We start from the raw sequence: 8,872 nt of genomic DNA, 5'->3' as shown, positions 1-8,872 counted from the left end.
ACTTTTCAACAGGTACGCCAGTAATAAAGCTTTATACCAACAGTGGATAGTCACAGAAACATGTAAACCTGCTACAGAGCTGGTAATAAATATTCTGCCTTAAGGCCAACTGGGCGTCAGAAGGATGACGGCTGGGACACAACGATTTACTGGTTTTGACCTGTTATTCAAAAAGTCTTCATCAGAATGACAAAGAGTGGTGCAATAACGTCCTAACTACGATAACTAACGTGGGGTCCCATAACTTCGACAGTACCATAACTTCAAACGAGTTTTACTTTGTCTCATTATGCAGAAGAGAGAAATATTTGTTTCTATCCACTGTGCTGAATAGAACTTCCGAGAACCCAAGTTCATGCATATAGCTGTCGTCTGAATGAAACACGGATTTGTGTACAGTTAACTCATTTTTGCGCCACCAGGAAAATTCGGCTATAAACAATGGCTACGTTCGATGCACGGTCATTACGTAATGGCAACTCTTACATAAAGAACAGTCAGCAATCGTAACGCAAACTTTCTTGTTTTAAACATGAGGCATAAAGCTATACAAAACACACAAAATACCTAGGTGTTCGTTAGATTATATCACGATTAAACTTGTCTCAAATAACGAAATAACCGCGGCTTCGAACGCCCTCCCCCTTTACGTCACGGCCATTCCATTGATCACCATTCGAATGTGATGCTACAGTGTTGACATTTCACGGTCCCCGTCTAAATCATGTACTAGCGCTAGTGAGGCTCCAAAACGGCAAATCTTATTAATCTAGCTTGGAACACGTCGGATAAACTTGCATTTGTTAAGTTTCCGTCGGCCGGCTTGCACGTGGTTCCACAAGCAAAGGCATTGATGTTGCAAACATGTAACCTAACCCCGCATGTAAATTAAAATTGACAGGCCGCTTTCCTTTGATGTGGGCGGCAGGGATCGGGGATCTCTGAATGCATAAACACGAAGTTCATTGAATGTAAATGGCGATTTCTCATTGCTTGCTCAAAAAATATCTAGAAAATCAGGGATAGCGAGCTCTAAAAACAATTGATGATGTTGTTTAAAATATTTCATAACTTTGCATTGAATTGACTGGAAAAACAAGGAAGATTTGCCGCGTCCTTTCTGTCACATGCGGTGCCGTGCCGAGTGCAAAAGTCACAATTTCAGTTTCCGGTGTAACAATGCTTGCCCGGCAGTTTTGGACGTACTTGTGGCACATTTGTGGCTTCTCTGCGTTCATGCTACGGGACCATTTGTATGAAATGAAGTACCTACTCTCATTGCCATACCAAAGAACGGATCCTCAACGTTGACATGGCTTGGAACGCAACAAGCGGCGTAAACAGTCGCTAAGTCACAGCGCACCCCGCATCGGTGGCTACTTACGCGCGGTGAAAAAATCATTTACTACAGGGAAGCTGAAGTTAGTTGACACAAAATTATTCCGTCTGTTTACTTAAAATCGTGCCGACAAATTAAAGCGAGACAAAGGTATATGTATGTCGAAGTTATGGTACCCTAATTTGAATGGAACAATATGGAACGCTATATTCATAACAACAATTTTCTGGTTTTACCGACTGAGATTATAGTGTAAATCGTGCATGGACGATGTAAAATCAACTCGACAACGGAAAATCCTTAAACACCGCCACTCTAATTTATCATTCGTCAAAACGCAACATTTTTCAGACAACCGACACTGGTGCAATGCGATGTCGAACTCATAAATTTACGTTTGAAGTTATGGGACCCCACGTTACATCCCGTGCTCCACTAACTGTGTTATCTAAAGCATCCGTTCAGGCCAGCCTCTCTATACCACATCCTCCAGCCCAGCTGTGCACCATTTCCTGCCATAGAAAACGTTCCGCGCAGATAAACTTCTCCATAAACCCGCCAGCCGGGTTAAGTTGTCAGGCAGGAAGAGTTTTTATTGCCATGAAAACGCCATCAATATCCCGCTGTATTATTAATGGCGCTGAAGACATTTGTTGGGACCTTGGGATCGCAGGAGGGAGTCTTTGAGATGCGGGGGATCGTTCGACGGTTAGGAGGCAATAAAAACGTCTTAATGGCCCTGTTTGATAGTCATTGAATGGGAGAGAAGCGCCCTAGGTGGGCATAAACAAGTCAGCTCTCTGTTTCACAGTTGATTCAAGTTTTCTGGTCTCTGATGCAAGCGAAACGGAAAAGACAGAATGCAGCAATGGATTCATTCATTCGTTTGTTCATTTATTCATCCATTCATTCTTCCATACATCCATCCATCCACCAAACCTTCCTTCCTTCCTTCCTCCCTCCCTCCCTCCCTTCCTTCCTTCCTTCCTTCCTTCCTTCCTTCCTTCCTTCCTTCCTTCCTTCCTTCCTTCCTTCCTTCCTTCCTTCCTTCCTTCCTTCCTTCCTTCCTTCCTTCCTTCCTTCCTTCCTTCCTTCCATCCATCCATCCATATATTCAGATCAAAAGAGGATGATGGTCTAGTTAATGCAGCGCAGAGATGGCCCTCAGGGCAAGGAGCAATCAAAGTTTCATCATTCGTTATTATTTATGGTAAAGTTGATTTTGATGACAGTCTCTCTTGTAAATTGCCCCTACACCCAGAGCCACTTATCCCAGTCATCACAGTTTAATGCACACTGTCACTCAAGCATGTGGGTGAAATGGTAATTATCATAGAAGCACTCAGCAGTAAAGTTTATGTACAGTACTTTGAAAATTGGCTTGTCTACATGCTAAAGTTAAACTCAGTTTGTTGGATTGGACCTCTTTATAAGTGCTTTTGCTTTTTTCTTCTGTAGGCTGTTCAACTAGTATACAAACCTTTTAATGTAACCACCCTTTCCACAACACACTATCTTCTGTATCTCTTTAACTAGTATAACCCTTTTCGTGCAACACACCTGTCCAACTTCTATGTTTGTTTCCTTCAATTAGTACAACTTAGTTTTCAGCATAACACAGCAACTTTGCAGGCATGTTGGTGATGGCTATACTGCATCCCAGAACTTGTCTGGCCTTCTTTTTGGAAGAAGCAGACAGAACAACCAACTCCTCAATAAAGCAACCTTCAACACCAACAGCCCTGCTACTCATTCCGTCACACCTTCTTTTTGGAGTAACAGACAGAGCAACTAATACTTTCTCAATAACTTAATTCTCTTCAGTACAGCCCTGTTCTCCAGTCTTAAATGTCAATCAGAAAATCACGTAGTGACATCTCCTGAAATTATGTAGCCGGTATAACCGCCCTTGGGCGTTACACACCAGCTAAGATATGACAGACAGAAGAACTTACTTTCTCAATAACTCAATCCTCAACACCAACAGCCCTGCTACTCATTCTGTCACACCTTCTCTTTGGAAGTAACAAACTTTCTCAATAACTTAATTCTCGACACCATTACAGCCCTGTTCCTCATTCTGTCTCACCTGTCAAACTGGACGTCATGTTTACATCTCCTGACAGGAATTATTCTCACCTGTCAGACAGAAACATCACTGTGATTGACGCCCCCAGACAGGTGCGCTGCTGAGACACAGTTTGGAGCAATCAGGGGGAAAAGTGGATGTCTGAGAGGTGTGCAGAACCTGTCAGATAACTTCTGCACAGCATGATTACACAAAACTGGGAGGTGAAACTACAAATCCTCCAAGGACTTGATTTTCATATCTTTCTCAACAGCCTTGTTCCTCATTCTGTCTTACCTGTCAAACAGAAACATCACCATGATTGACACCCTGACAGGTGCAGTGGTAAGAGACAGTTCGGAGCAATCAGATGAAAAGTGGACGTCCGATTCCCCCCTTCATCTCCCTTCAGTTGTCGTCTCACACCGCGAGTTGTTCAGGACCTGCCACATCACTTCTGCACATGATTGCACAATAAAAATTACAGCAGGCCAAGTCAGGTCAGTTTTCCGGTTCACAGCAGGACTGGAAAGAAAACTTCTAACCTAAAAAAAATTCTTGATGGGAAGTGAGAAAAGGTACGATCCTCCAGGACTTTATATTTAGTTTACACAGAACACAGCTAAGCTGTCATTGGTACCTATTCCTTCTCCACCACAAGTTGTTGGCTGATTGCAAGCATATTGTTACAAGGAACTAATAGATACAGCCACACCTCATGCACATTGAAGAACCCGCTACATTTGACAACAGTTGGGATATGTCTAGGAGTGGATTGAGTCAAACTTACCAGTACACAACTGAGTGTCTCTATAACATTTTCCATTCTATCAACATGTCTGTGAGAAAGCCACTGCATGGAACCATAATCATTACAATGCAAGAAAAACAGCACCCTCAGAACGCAAAGCTCTGCCAGTAGTCAAGCCTTTTATAACCATGGCTGTACATCGGCTGAACCAATAAAATAGAGTAAATTTTGACAGTAGCAACACAAGGAATTCCAATTTCTACCCTTACAAGAAGTCAACATGATTGTTCTTGTCTTAAGACATTGGTGTCCTCCTCAAAAGATAGATGTCTCCATCAGCGCCCAGACAGGTGAGGGATGGAAGGTGTCTGCAGGTAGCCCTTATCTTAAGTGTCCCCACTCATCACGCCCCCCTCCCGCTAACACCACTCACCCATCACGCCCCCTCCCGCTAACACCTCTCACTCATCACACTACCGGACTACTCGTGGCGCCAGCTGGGGACAAGGCAACCATTCAACATCTTACAGACAACAAAAAGATGTCCACCATCTAAAGACATGGTCTGGTGCTGCCTATGTGAAAGATTTGGGTCTTTAAGATGACAAAGATAAGATGTCTACAATCTTGATATGGTCTGGACGTGCTTAAGATCTATTATTTGTAGAGGACATCGGTCTTTAGATGGCGACCATTTAACATCTTATAGACAACAATGAGATGTCCAGATTCTAAAGACATGGTCAGGATGTGCTGTGTGAAAGATTTGGGCATTTAAGATGGCAACCATTTAACATCTTACAGACAATAAGACGTCTGCAATCTTAGACATGGTCATCTTGTGCTTAAGATCTATCATTCGTGAACAATTTGGGTCTTTAGATGGCAACCATTTAACATCTTGCAGACAATAATGAGACATTTACAATTTAAAGACATGGTCAGGATGTGCTTAAGATCTGTTATGTGTGAAAGATGTTGGTCTTTAAGATGGCAACCATTTAACATCTTACAGATAACAATAAGATCTCTACAATCTTAAGACATGGTTAGCCCAGGCTTAAGATCTATTATTTTGTGAATGATGTGGGTGCTTAAGATGGCCATCTTAGGAGATCGGTGATTTCGAATGTGTGACAGCCAATTGGTAACCGTTTATCAGAAGGAACACAAGGCTGAGACGACAATAAGATGTTTACATTTCTTAACAAATGGTCAGGACTGCTTAAGATCTATCATTTATGAAAAATGAGGGTATCTAAGGTCACGGCTGTCCTACGGGATTGGTGATTTGGAATATGCAACATACGATTGGTAACCGTTTGCTCCCGACAACAATAAGACTTCTGTCTAAGGGTGGCTGAGGAATTTTGGGATGTTTTTGAAAAAAACAAACTTTCTTAAGCTTTATAAACCTTCCTCAACCTTAATTATTTTCAGGTATTACTTTAAGCTTTTATTTATCATTTGTGCATCAATACAATTTATTTCCAGAAAAACTTTTGCGTTCTTTTTTCCATTTTACCTGAAGAAAAGTATGAAAAACAGTTAATTACATCGGTGTGGCCATAATTTAGAAGCTGAATTATAACTCCTAGTTTCCTGTCATCGCTCCACTCTTCCTGCAACATTTGCAAAATCAAATCAATCAATCAATCACCGTCGCCCCCTTCTGACAGATGGTTGCAGTGCGGATTCATCGGGCTGAAACTTCAGAGTGATTTCTGCAAACTGTGGCGTTTATTCCCCACCGGGACGTGAGTTTGATTGAGTCCATATCCCAGGATTAAACACGGTTTGTCTGTTATAATAGAGTATTGGATTTTCATCAAGCACATTCTGACATCTGCTGCGTCCATCAAAAACTATAAATGATGGAAGTAGGCCGATCCAAGTCAGCTTTATATGGGCTTACAGACATCACTGTCTTGTTTTGTTTTGTTTATCCATAGGTGACGATTACCATAAACATTAGAGAGAATATAGAGAGAAAAGGAAGCACCATGTATTTGGATTATGTAACGTTATCACAGTAATTTTCAATAGTATGAGAAAAACTTTTGGGTCAGTGACCGTCAGTTGTAGACCGGTAGGTAGATGACTCAACTGTTAAAAAATAAAAAAAATAATCATTACCTGCAGGGTCAATCGAAGTCAGTTTATAGGTCTATGGACATTGATTGTGTTTGTCGGCAGGTCAAGCATACCACATACATTTACCGGGATAAAAAATAAAGCAGTTGTATTTGGGACATGATGTTCATTTCTAACAGTTATGAAAAAAACATTTGTATCTGTTAGTAGTCCCCTGCTGTAGTTCTTACACAAATGTGTGGCCCAAGGGCTATAGAGAGGGAGATGGGCACCGCCCCCATGTATGTGACTTATAACTGTTTGTAGGCAAGTAGTCAATGTTGTGTTTTAACTGTTTAAAACCAATGATCATATTTATATGCTACAGAGTTAAAGTCCTTGTGGTTTGATACACCCAATGCCTGCACATATGCATACATGTAAATGTAACATTGCCTAACTGAAGAACTACTGTACAGCAAAGTCCTTAACTCCTCCAGATCTAACATTGACACCTTCCATGGTGCTGAAAGACTTTCTCTTGCAGTTTTGCCTAACCCTACAACCGTTATGACAGACAAATGTGCCTAACTCCGCCACCTCCACGACCTGTCAAACTATGCCGTCTCTGCCGAACTCTCCCGTCCACCAGGAAACAGATGATAAACTCAAACTGTCTGGATTTTGAGTTACAACTGTTCAAGATGCACATTTACAAGAGAGACTTTAATGCAGCGATTGTTCAAGTCCGCTATGAAGGTATCAAACGGACCACTTGTTTATGACACTACTGATTTATTCTTTGAATAAAAACACCGTGATCAAAGTACAGAAGGATTGTGTGCAATTCTGGCTGAATTTAAAGGTAAATATACTGGTCTTATTTCCAACGGTAGTCCATGAGTTAGATGATATTCTGGAGCTCTCTACTCTCTTCACTCCCTACGTCTTCTAAAGCTGATCACTTTTCTAACATCTTTAATAAACAAACAACAAAAAAGAACACTTCGCGCTCACCTTTCAGTCAGCAAGTCATCCTTCATGGCTGCGTCACACCGGGAAGAGGGGATCAGTCTTTACTATTCTACATTTATGACGTTACGTCTGAAGTAAATATTTGTTTTGTGCGCACGTGTATATGAAGGATCATGAAGAAGAAAGTCAGATCTTTAATACTGAGCGAAGTGCAACAGTTCACCAAACAAATTGTTAAAGTTTGGAAATACCTGGCTACGTCCGCTCGGTTTATAGTTCATACTTCTGAAGTAAATGTCGGCAAACTCTAACTAAATGGAAATTTCATCAGAACACATTTGGGACCAAACTTCCAATCATTCCAACAATCCAAGATGGCGGCCGTATGGTGCCCTTGGACCGCATTCCATACCCGATTATCTAAATACTATCGCTTTCCGTTAGCTGTATCATCATCTGTGAGTCGCCACGAATGTTTCATAAAGAACAATATTTCAGAAAATGTCGGCAGACCGTGAAAATGTGTGTTACTACTTCTAATCCCTGGCGGTATTACATATCGGCTTCAGCAGGAATCGGACCTGTCCTTGGTGCTGATTGACTTTCAGACAACTTTTGTAATGTTTGACTCGCACAGTTCTCACTTGTTCGGGTCCAAATTAGACTCTGTGCTGACGCTAAAAAACAGGCTTGGTCTTGGTGCCTGTATTCATTCGTGCCCTTGCCTCATTTTGTGCCAGCCAGTCTGTTCATAAATTACTGACCCGATCTTGGGCCGTTGGGCAAAAGGTTATCATTATGTGCGTGCGAGGGACAACATATCACGGAACTCTGATGGGCTAAAAGAGATGGGAACAAATTTTGAAAAGTTGCCTGAGCCAGAGCGTGGTGTTGGTGACTGACAAGTAAGAAAGGATTCGCACAAGAAAGGCCTAGCCAAATACAATAGGGTAATTTTGTGAGGGGAGTGCAAGAGTCCTGGACAGGGAAACAGTAACTTTATTCTGAAAAGTGCCTCTAGACCTTCAGAAAGGTAATGTATTTTTTGAAATGCACCAAATGATTACCGAAAAGTATTTCAAATGTTTGGTATCACCCATTGGGCCTCAAAGTACTACACATGTGAAGTTTTGGATTTAACAGACCTAGAATACATGGCTCAATTTCAAGGTTGGGTAAATTCTGTTGCTAGTCGCAGATATATTTCCCTTGTACCAAGACTAGTTTTTCAAAAATCCACACTCAATTACTTACAAAGTCAAAGGCATTATAAAAAAACAGATTTACAGTAGGTATAGATTTATTTACGTTCATTTATAATGTGTTCCTTTCACTGGAAAACAAAAGAAATCTCATTACACTCAAAAGCAGCCAAAACTTTACACATTTCTACAGGATACTAAAAGATTTGGAATGGTCAAAAGTATACATCAATTAATTTACACAATTCACATAAGATTAACTGATGGTATTGTCAGAAGTGAGAACTATCCACTGTAACTTGTTGATTGTTTAGACTGTACCACTATCAACTAGCACAAGGTTGTACAATATGAACAAGGAGCAATGAGATGTTCGTGCCAATCCACGAGACATAGAAATGAAATTCAAAGGTTCCTCAGCCATTTTATACAGTTTTTATAATAATGTGTTAGTTCTAATGTGT

The sequence above is a fragment of the Branchiostoma lanceolatum genome, chromosome 2 (genome assembly GCF_035083965.1).
Source record: "Branchiostoma lanceolatum isolate klBraLanc5 chromosome 2, klBraLanc5.hap2, whole genome shotgun sequence".
Taxonomy (NCBI): domain Eukaryota; kingdom Metazoa; phylum Chordata; class Leptocardii; order Amphioxiformes; family Branchiostomatidae; genus Branchiostoma; species Branchiostoma lanceolatum.
The sequence above is the reverse complement of the archived record's forward strand: the minus strand, read 5'-3'. Positions refer to the sequence as shown.